Source organism: Lissotriton helveticus, chromosome 3_1 (genome assembly GCF_964261635.1).
Source record: "Lissotriton helveticus chromosome 3_1, aLisHel1.1, whole genome shotgun sequence".
NCBI lineage: Eukaryota > Metazoa > Chordata > Amphibia > Caudata > Salamandridae > Lissotriton > Lissotriton helveticus.
The window spans coordinates 555,250,683-555,267,770 of NC_136061.1; the positions used below are offsets into that span (position 1 = coordinate 555,250,683).

Here is a 17,088-nt window from a genome sequence, read left to right on the forward strand (position 1 = left end):
AGGTCCTTAATAAATGCCAAGGGTATTGCATTAAAAAAAAAGAGAGCTTTGGGAGAACCATCATCTTAAGCGAGCTGGTTCTTTCATTGATGCTTAGAGGGAGATTGACCTATTTCCTCAGAACCCCATTTCTCCACGACCCTTATACAAATTAAGATTAGGCAAGTGTTCCAGGCTTTTCTTCCCAAAACCTGAGGTATCTAAACTAACCTCCTGACACCCTTATGTACCCTCCTCATTAGCCCATGTTATAACTTTTGCCTTTTCCTTATTTATTTTATAGCCTGAAAAGCTCCCAAGTGCTGCAGCTTGAGCTTTGTGTCTAGGAACTGAATATGTTTGATTGGCAGTATACAATATAATGCCGTCTGCATATAGCACAACCTTAATGGCCAAGTTGGCATGGACAAACGACATAATAGTTTTATCTAGTCCAATCACTTAAGCAAAAGGTTCAATATAGAAGTTGACCAAAAACGTTGATAGCTGGCAGCCCTGACTAGTCCCTCTATTGAAAGAAACAGAACTTGTTAATTTCCCAATTAATAATATAATATTCTGGCATTGGGGGACATATAAAGAATTTAGATTGCATGAATAAAGTCGTTACCAAATCTATAAACATTTAAAACATCCCATAAGTATGTCCAGCTCACCTGGTCAAAGTCCTTGGCAGCATCTAAAGTTCCTCTAGTCAGTGGGCTCTTGTACGTCTCTCCCATATGTATGACTCAAATTAAAAGATGTGCCAACTCATTGCGCTTCCTGTCCAGAATAAAGCCTGCATGATCCAGGTGAATAGTTGTCTCCAATACTCCTGCTAGCATTTTTACTACAATGCCCATGAAGATGTTATAGTTGCTATTCCGGTGTGATATGGGTCTGTAAGAATCGGTTTTAGCCCACAGATGTCGATTCACCAAAATCCCAGGGGTAGCGGAAGTGACATCACTTGCCCTTTGACCCCCAATTACACCACAGTAAGTCCCATCATATGAACCTTCACCCACTGTCACCCTAGGAAGTGATATCACATGACATTTTACTCTGATGGCATTCTTAGAAGTGACTTCACTGCAGTTACAAACCAAACAGCGCAAGGCTGATAAAAAGAAACAACAGTTACAAAAGCAGATAAATCTCTATTTTAGTTGTAATGCCCAGCACAAGTCAGCATTCTAGTGCTGAGCCTGTAACTACACTGAACACCCACCCACCACTGATGTCACAGGTCATGTGACACAGTACCAATAAAAGAGGCCGAGCGCACGTGCTCTGGGCCAGTTGCACCGAGCAAGCAGTGTGTCCTGCGTCCCAGTCATTTTCCAGCATGAGGGCCTTAGGCCAGACCCTACAATGGCGACGAGGGCGGAGCCGTGCCCAGCGTGCCACAGCTCCATAGAACATTTCGAAGGAAAAGGGGAAGAGAGAGCTGCCTGCTGCAAAGGCACACCCCCTGAGAAGGAAGCCGGCCGCCGAGAGGCCCACGAGGCGTGTGTCGAGCCCCGGGCCTAAAGAAAAGGAAAGAGGTGACCGGAGCCCACCCGCACCTCTCCAGCCTGCTGTGGTCCGCCCTGCCGAGGCGGTGCCCTGAGAAAGACGAAGGAGCCATCGCGGTGCCCACCCGCAGAAGAACAGGCCCGTCGGCCGAAGGTGAGCCCCAGTCTGTGAAGCACCAAAAGCGGAGCCCACCCGCCATAAACTATGAACATTTAATGTGCCCCCTGAAATGCGAGCGGCGCTCAATATTGGCCCCCGTAATTAAGACAAGGCTCACGAAGCCCACCCGCGGCCTGCCTGCAGCGACACCGCAACTGCCCCGTAATAAAAAGCAAGGCTCACGGAGCCCACCCGCGGCCTGTCTACAGCGTCCCCGCCGCGCGTGTGAACTGCGGCGGCGGGGTGAATAACATTAGCTTAGAGCGCCCGCAGCGTGAGGAGAGCTGCCGGGCGCCGAAGGGTTGATGCGGGTGCCCACCTGCATCAATGCGACTGCCCCAGCGTCGCAGGAACTGAAAGCGGAGCCCACCCGCGAAGACTGTGGACACTGCCCGTAAGGAGAAAAGAAATCTCCGGGAGCCGCGTTGACCTCTCCCCCGCCCCCGCAGCGTGTGAAATGAGAGGCTGCTGCGGGCGGGGAGATCGAGAAGAAGACCGCCTAAAAAAACAGAACAGACCGGCCCCAGTAATAACGCCTACATTTCGGCCCCCAGCGCAGCATGTGAAGACTGAAGCTGCAGCGGCGGGGCGCAAGGAAATAAGGATGGCATCCAACCTGTGCTGACTCTTTTGAATGAGCCCCCAGTGCCTGTTCATCGCGCAACACAACATCGAAAGTTAGAAGCCGGTGATAACGAGGCTAACCACCGCGACTGCCTCTGGCTGCCCTCCAGCTCCTCTCCCCACAAGAGCTATTTCCTGCAAAGGAGAGCGAGTACACCCAGGCCTGCAATATGAAAAAACGCAGTGAAAGTACTCACTGTGGTCCCGGGCCCCATTCTCCTAACTGCCACTGAAACCCAGCACCGGCTGCAACGTAGGGAAAGTCTGCTGGTGCCTGCCCACGAGATTCCCCGCCATCTAGTGGCCAAAATGCGGAACTGCACCCACGATGAACAATAAAGTGCAGCAATACTGAGAACACAACCACGAATGCCCAGGACCCATAATGATGCCCCACACCAGAGAAGCAACAGGTGTGACTGCGAGATAACAGTCAAGGATACCCAGTCAAGGATAAGGCCAAGAGGAGGGTGCCCAGTGAGACTGCCTGCAAAATGCACCACCCCCAAAGCCACAGGAAGCAAAGGTGAGAGCAAACTGATCACCCCAGGAACCAGAGAGCATAAAGCTCGACGAGGAAAAGCACCCACAGCTCAACCAACAGAAGAATCCACACAAGTGACGCACAGAGACTGATAGAGGACCACCTGCTGGCAGGTGGCTACTCGCAAGAAGAGAGGAGCGCGCCACAAAGCACAAAGAAGGTTTGCAGCAAAAGACTACGAAGGGCACCAACCTGCCCGCCGTCACGTCCAAAGAAATCCACAAGCCATCACACCGCCGAGGAAGAGAAAAGGTAAATGCGCAGCCGCGCGCCAGAAGCACAAAAGAGCGTGAAGACGACCCCAGGAAAGCGCCAGAAACCCCAGAAGCGCGCCAGGAGTGCAGCGACTCCTCACAAGATATTCAAGAGAACACGCGCGACAAGGGCGCCCACAAGAAGAAGATCACAAGAATCGCAACTAGCACCAAACAGAAGAAGCAAGACCAGAAGAACGTCAACGGAGTGGTGACGCACCCCTCCAGAAGCATCTACGCCACGCCAGAAGAGGAGACAGCGATGCCTAGTGGCCACAGGCCATCGCTGCAGCAGAATGGCGAAAGTAAGAACACCCCACACGAACCAACGATGGTTCTAGAACCCAGCACCAAGAAGTGCGACAGCGCATGACGCAAATGCGCAGCAGTGCGGACAGCACTAGCCCAAAGCATCAAGTTACAAAGAAGACACGAAGAGCGCATCCAGTTGCGCACCAAAGCAATCCAACCGAGATGAAAAGCAAATGGTTGCGCAGACAACCCGCAGCATTGAAGATACACCACAGAAGCAACCTGACCACTCAGCTTGGTCACAAAGCACGAAGTCGACCAGCCAGATGGTCGCAACAAGAAGCCTACCTGCCGGACCTCGGCAGAAGGGACCAGCACGAGGTCCAAGAAGCTCAGCACCACAAATCCTACCTGCCAGACCTCGGCAGAAGGGACCAGCACGACGTCCAAGAAGCTCAGCACCACAAATCCTACCTGCCAGACCTCGGCAGAAGGGACCAGCACGACGTCCAAGAAGTTCAGACAATGCACGGTCCGACGACCTAGACCCACGAACTTCAACCACACAAATTAACGAAAGCAACAGGAAGAAGATGTGAAGGTCGCGACGCTAACCCTGGGAAGCGAGTAATGAGAAGATAGTGTCCTAGGACTAGGACAAGACCAGGAAGACACGTGCAGAGTGCGCGCGCTGCATGGGGAAGCCTGGCCAGAGAAGATGAAGAAAAGGGGAACAGGGTACGTTGCGAAAAGAGGAGAAGAGAAGAAGAAAGATCGGAGCGGCACACTGCCACCGAAGAAAGGAAGGAAAGAGAAGTCAGAGTGACACCCAGTCACTGCAAGGAGAATGAAGAAAGAACAGAGTGGCCACTGCCACTAAGAAGAAAAGAAGGAAGACGCAATCAGAGTGGCACGACTGTCAAGCTAAGAAGAATGAAGAAAGAACAGAGTGGCCACCGCCACTAAGAAAAGAAGAAAGGTGACAGGCACTGGAACACCGGAGTGCAATGGAGAACAAGCCTGGTAAGAGCACCGGCGGAGCAGACCAAAGACAACCACCTACGAGTCATCCATCCACATGGCGAACGCAGAAGGGAGCAAGATAGACTGTTGAAGACATCTACCTCTGGGGTTGGCGGAAGATCGAATGGCGAGAGTGCTCACACATCCAGCTGATGAACTGACCACTCCACACCGACCCGTGGCAACCCAAGAAGAGGCCTCAAGGAACTCTGGTGGCAGCAAGTCCCAAACGGGAGACAGATCTACAGAAGCACGTCTGCAGGACTCAAGAGGATGAAAGCCTCGAGAGCAATGAAGTGAGTCGACAACTCAACCTTCAGGTGGAACTAGGACACAACGGTGAGGCTCGTGGAGCGCCCTGCTCACGGCCCGAAGGCTATGGTAGAGCAACGCGACCAAAAACACCAGTCCAGTGGAAACCTGGCAAAGAGGTCCTCCCGGACATCTTGTGGCAGAAGAAAACCGGCGAGAGGGGCATCCTAGTGAGAGGGATGTTCGCACCTACTATCTTCACCTGCTAAGAAACACACTGAAGCCTTCCTGGAAACAACACGCAACCAGCTTGGAGAAAAGTAGCCGGAAGGCAAACAACAACCACGTCATCCATCTCTCTTGAACCATTCGTCACCAAGAGAGCAAAGCAAAAGGCAGGGCTGAGAACAGCCGACAGAGAAAGAATGAACCCGCCGAACAACTAAGAACCGTGCCACCAAGAACTGCTAAGTCAAAACGCAAGAACTATACTGCCTGCAGCTTGCAAGCAGCCAAAGAGACTCTTTTTGAAAGCACTAGTCCAATGTTATTTTCTGTGTTTTCTTTCCCCCACAGGTGTTTGGACTTTTCATGTTTGGTTTAATTTTTAACCAATTTGGGGAGGGATGTAATGCCCAGCACAAGTCAGCATTCTAGTGCTGAGCCTGTAACTACACTGAACACCCACCCACCACTGATGTCACAGGTCATGTGACACAGTACCAATAAAAGAGGCCGAGCGCACGTGCTCTGGGCCAGTTGCACCGAGCAAGCAGTGTGTCCTGCGTCCCAGTCATTTTCCAGCATGAGGGCCTTAGGCCCGACCCTACATTAGTTACCATCTATATTTCAACTAGAGACATAGATATTACCTCCACAGATAAAACAGGAGTTCAGATGCAAAATTTGCATATTTAGTGGGACCCATTGTGCATGTATCAGTGAACAGGCATCTATTTAGTGACGCTCTCACAAGGGGCTCGACCAGTGCCTGAATGCAAGGATGCCCTGGCAAAAGACAGAGTCCAGTTTCAAACTGAGGCCGGATCCCCTACATATATGCAGAAACAAGACCTGCATACCCACATGCATCGTCCAAACCTAGACTGTTTTATTGTATTAAATTACAAAAAGAATTAAGAACAGGTTACTACCCAAACGACATTTGTTGTCAAGCTGTCAAAGGCTATTCAGTTGTTTTTCACAAAATATTCACCCATCAATCTTCTATAACATTCCGTTTAACCAGACACCTATGTTATATAGAAGGGGGTGCCGATGCATGACGAGCTCCTTGTTTGATGCCCATAGCTTAGGTGCACATTCCACTCTTGTTCAATGTCAAGAGAGGGCAATCCTTCATTTCATTGGTGGCTTGCCCCATTCAAATGAGGGAACACCTTCGCCCTTCAGCTTGCACCAAATTGTGCCAAGTAGGAAGTATCATATAACTAGTGCACTCCTGAGGGAATATGGAAGGTCACTGGTGATCCCAGGTGCACCAACTAAAGGCAGGCCAGGCCACAAGAAGTGAAACTTGGAGCAGCAGTTTGAAACCACTGTTCTGCCTTTTACTGCTGCACTCTCTCTAGTGCAGATGCAGGTTCTCAGGTCACACAAGTGCCTGATTCATACATGCTAGCAGACCAAATTTCGGGAGAAGACTCATGATTTTTAAAGCCAAAGAAGGCTTGATTTTAGCTGTGTCCTGCCTAAAATTACCTGTGGGTCATAGTTAGTCAATGGGGAAAATAAATTCCCCCGATTGTTTCCACTAGCTACTTCTTTCATGTTTGGAAATGGTGACATTTATGCTAGCAGAGTATTTTAAAGGAATCTCGATGATGGTTATGGTAGCACTGGACACACTAAAGAAGGCGCACATTGGCATAGACTGGGACCTTTGGTTTCATAAAGTTGTGCAGAATGCATGCCCATTATCTCATAATAGAGGAAGGCACACCTGTACTACTGTGCCAGATTACGAGCACACTTTTTTGCCAAGTTGTGTGGCTCTCGATTTCTTTCACCTCTTTTCTCAAATCTCTCTTTCCTCCCTTGTAAACCATCTTCTGTTTCTTTCTCTCCTAACCTGTCCGCCACATTCTCTTTTTTTATCCCCTTTGGGTTTTTTCTCCCACCCCCTTCCTCTCTCCTGACATTTTTCTCTTATCTCTTGTCTATCCCGTCTAATTAGTCCTCTTTCTTCTCTCCCTTTCCAACACAACCTGTTACTGCATCACCTGCCTCCCTCTCTGCATCTTTCTTGCTGAGTTGACTCTTTATCCCGTTTCTCTATTCCTCATCTTTCTCCCATCCATGACAAAGGGCACTTTCTCAAATCTATCTGTAGTTTTCTATCTTTGTCACCCCTCTTTTCCTCAGATGTCTCCTTCTTAATTATTGCTGTGCCTTTACTACCTCTCTATCTCACGTGTCTCCCCTCTTCCTCAGTTATCTTATTCTCAGTTCTCTATCTCTTTATCATCCCTTTCTCACAAGTCTCCCACCTGTCGGACTTTCTCAGTCATCTCTTTCTTAACTGTCTGTCAAACACATTTATCATGTCTGTATATCAATTCCCTAACTCCCACCTGCCTTGATCTCTGTGAGTTGTCTATTCTTAGCATCTCGGATTATCAACCCTGGCTTTTACAATCTCTGTCTCTCTGTCAGCTATCTTTATCATCTTTCTATCACCACTCCTCTCCTTTTTCTCACCTTGCTCTCTACTGTTTCCTTCTCCCCAGTCACTGTGTCTTTATCATCTTCCTCTCATCTGTCTCACCCTCATGTCCAGCTATTTTTTCCTCATCTATCTACTTCATTATCAATGAATTCATATGTCTTCCCCTCTCAGCTTTCTCTCAACGCGCTCCATTTTTGTCTTTGCTCTCACCTGTCTCCCCTCTCTTGCAGCCCACCCATCAATTCTCCCTACCCCAATAATCTATGTTTATCTAAGCTGCTGTCCCTTTATCAACCCTCACTCTCTCACCTGTCTCCTTCTCTCTAAGTGCCTGCTTCAGTTTTATCTTTTTCCCCTTAAACTATGTCCCATTTTCCCTCTGAATAAAGTCTTTCCCACCCGTCTCTCCTCTCTCACCCTCTCTCTCAGTTATCTCGTTTTACCTGTGTCTCTCACCTAACTCCTTATTACTTCTCTCGTCTGTCTCAGACCTCTCTTACTCTCTTACTTATCTTTCTCACCTCTACCTTTCACCTTTCTCTTTACCCACCTCACTCTAAGCTGCCTCTTACCTCTGAATCACTTCTCTCTAGATTGTCTCCCCTACAAACCTCTCAGCAGTCTCTGTATAACATATTTCTCACAGGTACATGTTCCCTCACCTCTCAGTTGTTTCTTCCCCTCTGTATTAACCCCCCTCTCTCTCTCACCAGTGCGCTCCTTTCTTTCTGTTTCTCTCTGAGCTCTCTCACACTTTGCTTTCTTTATCGCCTTTCTTACACCTGTCTCCTACTCTCCATCTCTGCCTCTCTTACCTAGCTCTTAGGTGCCTCTATTTCACCTGTCATCCCTCTCTGCTGTGTCTTTTCTTGGCTGTCTCTTATTTACCCCCTTGTCACACCTCTCTCGCCTCCATTTCTCTATTGGTCCGTTCCCATTTTTAGGGCTCGGCCTCCGCCCACGTAAGTGGGAGGAGTTTCGAGATCCTAATGTTAAAGAAGAGAAAAAAAAAGTATCTCCTAGGGCTTTGGCGAGACAAATTCCACACATTCCTTTGTGTGTTATGTCATCTGGCCAGTGATTCGTCTTCGTTGTGGTGTCGTTTTAATAGCCTTGAAGTGATAGGGTAAATGTAGTTTTCGTCCGCCATGTTGGGCATTTTTCGTTCGTGTGCGCGCAAAGAAGTACATTAATTATAATTAGGAGCTGTCAGGGTGCCTCCGTAAGTGAATCCAGATGGCCGGGCGCGTTCACCATTCAGCAGCGCTCAGCGCGCAGCTGCTCCATGCCAGGCCGGGAAAGGGCTTCATTAGTTCAAGAACAAGAGTCTGACGTTCTGTCATGGGCTGTTCTTTTAATCTCAGTTTCATTTTTTTTTCTGGAATGGTCCGTGGCCGGTGTGAATGGAATTGTTCTCTCGAGTTTATAATGTGTTTCTTTGCAGCAGCTTTTGTTTTCGGAGCTGAGGTAATGAATAGCAAGCTGGCAGGCAGCGCCTTTTAGAACTGTTTGCTTTCCGGGCAGAGTCCTGCAGTGGTGTTGAACTTCAGCATAGTCTGACAGGCTGCTGTATTGTTTGTATTTTCCCATACCGCCTGCGTCAACTTTTTTCCACACACGAATTTCCAACAGTTTTGTTCTCTCTGAATAATGCGCCTTGTTACTTCCTTCAGACAGCAAGCAGAGTTTTAAAGGAATGATTCAAGGAGCCCGTCAGTTGTTGACACAACGAAAGGTGAGGTAACTGTTTGCTTGCAGTTACGGACCTTCGTTTGGGGTTTTTATTGGTATTGTTTTTCCTAATGGGATTGGTGTTTGCGAGAAAATTGACTGCCCACAGCTGCGCTTGTAAGACGCGCCTGGCAAAGCGTGTCACGAGGGCTGCGTGGGGCTGATACAGATGCTCGCGCACTATCAACATTGGGGACTGTATATTGACCGTCGTGCTGAAAGGCGGAGCAGCAGAAGTAGATTTCCGTTCTTGACTTAAATTCTATTCTTCCGAGCTCTGGGAGAAACCCCGAATGGAATCTAGGTATCCTGCTAGTTGCAGCGTTTGCGCGATGGCAAAAGAGGAAGTGTGCTAAGTTTTATTGTTTTTATTTTTTATAAAGTAAAGAACATTGGTAGGAAAGTTTGTAGAACTCCCCAAGTCTAGCAACTCGGAACACATACTTTGATTATGTCGTTTTTAGAACAGTCTGCCAAAGAATTCATTTCACAACTTGTAAATGCAGTTTGAGAGTTGAGACTGCAGTTTGAGAGTGCAGTTTGAGAGTTGAGAGTGCAGATTGAGAGTGCAGAGTGCAGTTTGAGAGTGCAGAATCAGAGTGCAGTTTGAGAGTGCAGTTTGAGAGTGCAGTTTGAGAGTGCAGTTTGAGAGTGCAGTTTGAGAGCAGTTTGAGAGTGCAGTTTGAGTGCAGTTTGAGAGTGCAGTTTGAGAGTGCAGTGTGGGAGTGCAGTGTGGGAGTGCAGTGTGAGAGTGCAGTGTGAGAGTGCAGTTTGAGAGTTGAGAGTGCAGTTTGAGAGTTGAGAGTGCAGATTGAGAGTGCAGATTGAGAGTGCAGTTTGAGAGTGCAGTTTGAGAGTGCAGTTTGAGAGTGCAGTTTGAGAGTGCAGTTTGAGAGTGCAGTTTTAGAGTGCAGTATGAGAGTGCAGTATGAGAGTGCAGATTGAGAGTGCAGTTTGAGAGTGCAGTTTGAGAGTGCAGAATCAGAGTGCAGAATCAGAGTGCAGAGTGCAGATTGCAGTTTGAGAGTGCAGTTTGAGAGTGCAGTTTGAGAGTGCAGAGTGCAGATTGAGAGTGCAGATTGAGAGTGCAGATTGAGAGTGCATTTTTAGAGTGCAGTTTGAGAGTGCAGAGTGGCAGTGAGTGCAGACTGAGTGCAGAGTGACAGCGAGTGCAGACTGAGTGCAGAGTGACAGTGAGTGCAGACTGAGTGCAGAGTGACAGTGAGTGCAGAGTGACAGTGAGTGCAGAGTGAGTGCAGAGTGAGTGCAGAGTGAGTGCAGAGTGAGTGCAGAGTGAGTGCAGAGTGGCAGTGAGTGCAGAGTGGCAGTGAGTGCAGAGTGGCAGTGAGTGCAGAGTGGCAGTGAGTGCAGAGTGACAGTGAGTGCAGACTGACAGTGAGTGCAGACTGACAGTGAGTGCAGAGTGACTGTAGAGTGAGTGCAGAGTGAGTGCAGACTGACAGTGAGTGCAGAGTGACTGTAGAGTGAGTGCAGAGTGAGTGCAGAGTGAGTGCAGAGTGACAGTGAGTGCAGAGTGACAGTGAGTGCAGAGTGGCAGTGAGTGCAGAGTGGCAGTGAGTGCAGAGTGGCAGTGAGTGCAGAGTGGCAGTGAGTGCAGAGTGGCAGTGAGTGCAGAGTGACAGTGAGTGCAGAGTGACAGTGAGTGCAGACTGACAGTGAGTGCAGACTGACAGTGAGTGCAGAGTGACTGTAGAGTGAGTGCAGACTGACAGTGAGTGCAGAGTGAGTGCAGAGTGAGTGCAGAGTGAGTGCAGAGTGACAGTGAGTGCAGAGTGACAGTGAGTGCAGAGTGACAGTGAGTGCAGAGTGACAGTGAGTGCAGAGTGACAGTGAGTGCAGAGTGACTGTAGCGTGAGTGCAGAGTGACAGTGAGTGCAGAGTGACAGTGAGTGCAGAGTGAGTGCAGAGTGACAGTGAGTGCAGAGTGAGTGCAGAGTGACAGTGAGTGCAGAGTGACAGTGAGTGCAGAGTGACAGTGAGTGCAGAGTGACAGTGAGTGCAGAGTGGCAGTGAGTGCAGAGTGACAGTGAGTGCAGAGTGACAGTGAGTGCAGAGTGACTGTAGAGTGCAGAGTGACAGTGAGTGCAGAGTGGCAGTGAGTGCAGAGTGACAGTGAGTGCAGAGTGACAGTGAGTGCAGAGTGACTGCAGAGACAGTGTGTCAGGGTGCACATTGTGTGAGTGTGCAGAATGAGTGTGCAGGGTAAACAGTGTGTGACTATGCAGGGTGACATTGGGAGTGTGCGGGTGAGCAGTGTGTGAATGTGTAGGGGCAGTGTGTGAGTGTGCAGAAAACACCACACACACATACACCACACACACATAACGCACACACAAACCACACACCTCAGTCTCTCAACACCACACACTTGTCACCACTCAACACAACACACTCACCACCACACTCACTCCCCAGGCTCACCCCCACAGACTCACCACCACACACTCACCAGCACACAGAAAACAACACACACAACAACACACCCCCAGCCGTCAATGAATGCTTTCACCATGCACAAACACCAACAACCATCATCCATCTGTGCACGCTTTTACCAAGCACACACCCACCAGCCGTCAGTGCACCCTTCCACCAGGCACACACACCTCCAGCCGGCAGTGCACTTTTCCACCAAGCAATCGCAGTATGGTACACTTTACTTTTAAACATATTCATATAAAGCACAGTATGCCACCATTGGTAAAATTACAATTCAACCAAGATACTTCCACTACACACCACATGCACACACTCCATAACACATGGCAAAAAGACATTGGCATTTACAATGCCATTAGCTCAAACTCAAATAAATCCGAGCCCGATTGCATTTCTAATGCTTGTTATACCTGTTACATCTTTGTCTTTTCATCGATCGGTCAGCTGCCTCTTTTTTTCGTGTCTTAAGCTTCTCTCTTGTCTCTCCCTCTCACGTTTCTCTCTCCAACATATATGGCTTTATCCTTCCATGTCTCTCGGTGCTGTTTCTTTATTTTTCTTTGTCTCTGTAGCTCTCTCACACTCACACACAAAGAAACACTCTAACCTTGTCCTCTGTGTCTCACCTATCTGTTGTGTCTTCTACCTCTTTTCTGGTCTCTCTGCTGTTTCGACGACCTTTCTGAACTCCTCTTTTCTCTGTCCTCTCTGCCGTATTTTCACGCTCCCTGGCATGCCTGGCGAAATCAAGACGCGTTTTCACCAGGCTCTCTCAATCAGCAACAACAAATTATGTTGCAAGTTTGTTCTTTTCCTTTTAAAAGCACTGTGCTGGGCTCTTGCTGGAGCTGCACGCTGCAAAAGCAGCTCAGCCCATGTCACCAAGATCACAAAAGATAACATTTGATGTATGTGCAGTTTCGTTTCACTGCTGGCAGTCACGTATTAATGTTCGCTGCAGGCAAATCATAAGTTTACAAAAATCTAATGAAAGCTGTGTCTCAAGGCTTCCGGCAGTGCCTTTGCGATCTCTTAGGATAGGGGTTGCAAGGGCAGTATTCGGGGTTCGCAAGGCAGGGGTCGCAAATGTGACCCCTGGCGACCCCTAAATGATGTCCATTGTTTAGCTGGGTCTTTCTTGGGGTTCAGGATGAGAATAATGAGGCTTGATACCGAGAGCGGGGAATCTCGCTTCCTTCTCCTATTTAGTTACAAAGGTTTTTCCAAATGGGGACCAAAAAAAGTAATAGTCTTGTATAATTCTCCAGTAATCCCATCTGGACCTGCAGCCTTACCATTTGTGAGTCTTCCCACTTGTTCCACCATTTCCTTGTCTGTAATTTCTTTTTCCAAACCTGCATTTTCTTGATTCCCCAGGGCTAATAGGTTCTTATGTAACAGCCATTCTCTACCATGTAGTGGGACTGACGTAATACCCTCTGTATAAGTATGCAAAATGTGCCTTAACATAACTGCTTGTATTTCCTGATCTGTCTGGGCCAGTCTCTCATTCTCTGGGTCTCTCAATAAGTCAATGTAGTTTCTGGACTGGTCCGACTTAGTCTTCCAGGCCAGGAGGCCCCACTTTTTCACCATATTCAAAGTGTTGCAGCTTATTTGCTTGCCAGCGTTCCTGAATCATTTTTACAAGCCGCATTGCAAACTTGCCTTGCAGCTCTTCTAACTTGGTTCTAGAATGAACAACCCTAAGAGGGGACACACCTGAAACATTCTCAATCTCCTTTTTCTTAGCGATTTTTTTCAACACATTTTCTTCTACAGTTCCTCTCTCTTTCCTATGTTCCTCGGAAAAGGTCATTATTAGCCCTCTTATGAAAGATTTGCATGTATCCAGGGCAGCCTGCCATATCCAAGCTTGTATCAAAAAATGATAAGGTCTTCGCTTTAAGACACTCAATAAAACCTTCATTCTGAAGTAAGTTTTTATCTAGGGTCCATTTAGCACTGCCCAACATTGTTGGACATTCTAGGGACAGTGCTAAAGTTGAGTGGTCTGATAATGTTGCTGGAATATGAATCACTAACTAGCGCAAAATGGTAAAGCTTTTCTGCCTACCAACCATTGTTCTCCAAAAATCTACTAGCCCGAGATCTTGTATCATATTCCTCAGGTACACTCTCGTTTGTGGAGTAGGTGTATAATTCCATTTCGCTATTCTGTCCAGCTCTGTATCTAAAATAACATTAAAATCCCCCCTATAATCATCGGGCCTGTTGCTTCTAGCAGATGGCATTATAAAGCATTTAGAAAAGATGGATCATCACTGTTGGGACTGTAGTACTCCACACAGTTCCATTTTGTCTGCCCAGTGACCAGGGTGGCCATAATCCACCTCATTGAGCTGTCTGTGTTATAATGTTTGAGCCGGACACCCAGGTTCTTCTTAATGATGATAGCTACTCCCTTTGTACTGTCCACCTAATCTATGCAAATTATGTCTTCTACCCACCTACATTTCTCAAAACAGGCGCTGCATTTTGTTTTCTCTAAATAAGTCTCCTTGAGTATGATAATGTGGTCCTTATTGCAATGTAGATATTCCACAATTAGTCTCTGTTCTTAGACCCTTTACGTTCCATGTGAGGACCTCTATCTGTTTTCCTATCATTTCTAAAGTTATCCTATTTTAAGACATAGCCCCTGGATTCTCCTTTCACCAAAAGACATCTGCGGATAATGATCAGAGCTATATCTTCAGTTCTTATGGAAAAAAGCCTTTACTGAACTGTGACCTGAGGATTATTTTTTTTATTTTATTCCCCATGCTCACCACCCACCATGTCCACCCTGAGGAATGTTCGCTACTTTAATTGGTCTCATCTTCTCGCTTTAAGGTTCTGTTTTTTTGGGGGGAGGGTGCATACGTGTGTCAATTAGTGCTGGTAGTCCATTAGGGACCTGAACGTGCTTAAGTGGTTCATGCATTACATTGAAAACCTGTGTTTACCCTACATTCAGTCATGTACACACTAGATTAGGGGGTTAAACTTCATTTGCTTAATGAACTCATTATCCTTCCCTGAGGTTGTAAATTTCGTTTCTCCACATCACCTTGAAGAGGACTGGAAATTTAAGATGTACTCTTGCCCCTAGGCTTTTCAGCTCATTAATTTTACTACTAGGGGGCCGATTCCGATCCGGAAAAAAAATCCGCCATACGATTCGTATTCATAGCCGAATCCGTACGAATGGGAAACTCCCGTCTGACCTCCGAATTCCGATCCATTTGCGTCGATTTCCGTACGATTCTCAGCGAACCGTACGAACCACAGTCGTTGACCCGTACGAATAAGCCTTGTCAATACTACCGTACGATTCGTTACCAGGCCGTACAAACTCACAATTACGATTCGGTCCGAAAATCCTGACCGACATTCGTACGGCCCAAAGTATTCGCGCATTAACATTGATTCATACAGATCATTCGCCTCACAGCAAGCGCCATCAATACATACTACACATATACCCCTCGCCCAAGCCCATCGCACGCACAAGTACCGCACGCACACCCCCAACAAGCCTACGCGAACCCCCCCACCCGCCAACAGCCCGTACAAGTCAATCGCACGTACAAGTACCGCACGCACACCCCCCCAACAAGCCTACACGAACCCCCCCACCCGCCAACGGCCCGTACAAGTCAATCGCACGCACAAGTACCGCACGCACACCCCCCAACAAGCCTACGCGAACCCCCCCACCCGCCAACGGCACGTCCAACTCAATCGCACGCACAAGTACCGCACGCACACACCCCCAACAAGCCTACGCGAACCCCCCCACCCGCCAACGTCCCGTACAAGTCAATCGCACGCACAAGTACCGCACGCACACCCGCCCAACAAGCCTACGCGAACCCCCCCACCCACCAACGGCACGTCCAACTCAATCGCACGCACAAGTACCGCACGCACACACCCCCAACAAGCCTACGCGAACCCCCCCACCCGCCAACGGCCCGTACAAGTCAATTGCACGCACTAGTACCGCACGCACACCCCCCAACAAGCCTGCGCGAACCCCCCCACCCGCCAACGGCACGTCCAACTCAATCGCACGCACAAGTACCGCACCCCCCCCCCAACGAGCCTACGCGAACCCCCCCACCTGCCAACGGCCCGTCCAACTCAATTGCACGCACAAGTACCGCACGCACACATAACGCCAACACCCAAACGACAACAAGGACCTTGCTAGCGAGTCGCACTACAACACTGAACATGTCTCCTGTGTACACACCTTTGCCAATCAATGTCCTGGTCACAGCCAAACAGCCAAACAGAGGTCAACACCAACACCCACCCCATATAACACACATACCACCAATTCAAAATAAGCCACACCCACCATTTGACCAATAAAAGGGTCCACACATACAACCCATCATCCTTTGCAACATACCCATTCTTGTGAGGAAACAGAGAGCACACAAACAATTGCAGCCACATACCTTCACACATACACCCTATCTCATCTACACCCACACCACCCCCTTCACAATCAAACCCACACACCCTCATTCATACACACCATCAACCCCTCAATCACATACACCCCACACCATGAACACACCCAAGAATCCAAAGTTCACTAACCCGGAGAATGAGATACTTACAGATGAAGTCATCAGAGTCGAGCCGCAGCTGTTTGGCGCATTGGTCAGAAAGACCAGCATGGCAGAAAGAACACGCCTGTGGGAGAGGATCGTAGACCGGGTCAATGCTGTTGCACCCATCAGGCGCACCAGGGGGGAATGCCAGTCCAGGTGGTACGATCTGCGGAGGATGGTCAAGAGGAAGATGGACCAGGATTACGCCTCTGCACACCACACTGGAGGCGGTGGTCCCCGCAGACCACCTGTATACCATCCCTGGGAGGAGAAGGTCATGGCCCTGCTGCCACCGGTGGGAGTACATGGAATAGAAGGAGCCGTTGAGTCTGGTGAGTGTACAAAAAACACAAGTTACATGGGTAGACTAACAACAGTTCCCAGCAGCATGGGGTGGGTGGGCATGAGTCCCAGCAGTACACAACCAAATTGGGGTAGTTGCAAGGGGGAGGCACAAAGGGTGGAATGTAAAGGATAGGAGGCTGCTCTCATCCCATATGTCCCAGGGACACACACAAGCATAATGCCCAATGCACAGGGATAGGGAAATATCACACAAGATAGTAGACCACAGCTTCTAAACATTTACATTTAGCTGACACACCTTTCAGAGATGCATCATTTTGTGACACAGTAAGGCAGTGTAGGAAGAGAGCAAGCACAAACTACCTGTCTCCATCCCTGTCTCGCCCTCTCCCACAGTCGCCCTCTCCCTCTGTCTCCCTCTCCCTCTGTCTCCCTCTCCCTCTGTCTCCCTCTCCCACAGTCGCCCTCTCCCTCTGTTACCCTCTGTATCCCTCTGTCTCTGTCTCTGTCTCCCTCTGTCTCCCTCTGTCTCCCTCTCCCTCTGTCTCCCTCTGTCTCTGTCTCCCTCTGTCTCTGTCTCTGTCTCCCTCTCCCTCTGTCTCCCTCTCCCTCTGTCTCCCTCTCCCTCTGTCTCCCTCTGTCTCCCTCTCCCTCTGTCTCCCT

General features: G+C 48.8%; 1 protein-coding gene across 1 annotated transcript in view; it reads left to right on the top strand.

The window, feature by feature from the left end:
* LOC144822687 (nmrA-like family domain-containing protein 1) overlaps window positions 1–17,088 on the top strand; it is a 544,667-nt gene that overhangs the window by 69,128 nt on the left and 458,451 nt on the right. The window lies entirely within an intron of this gene.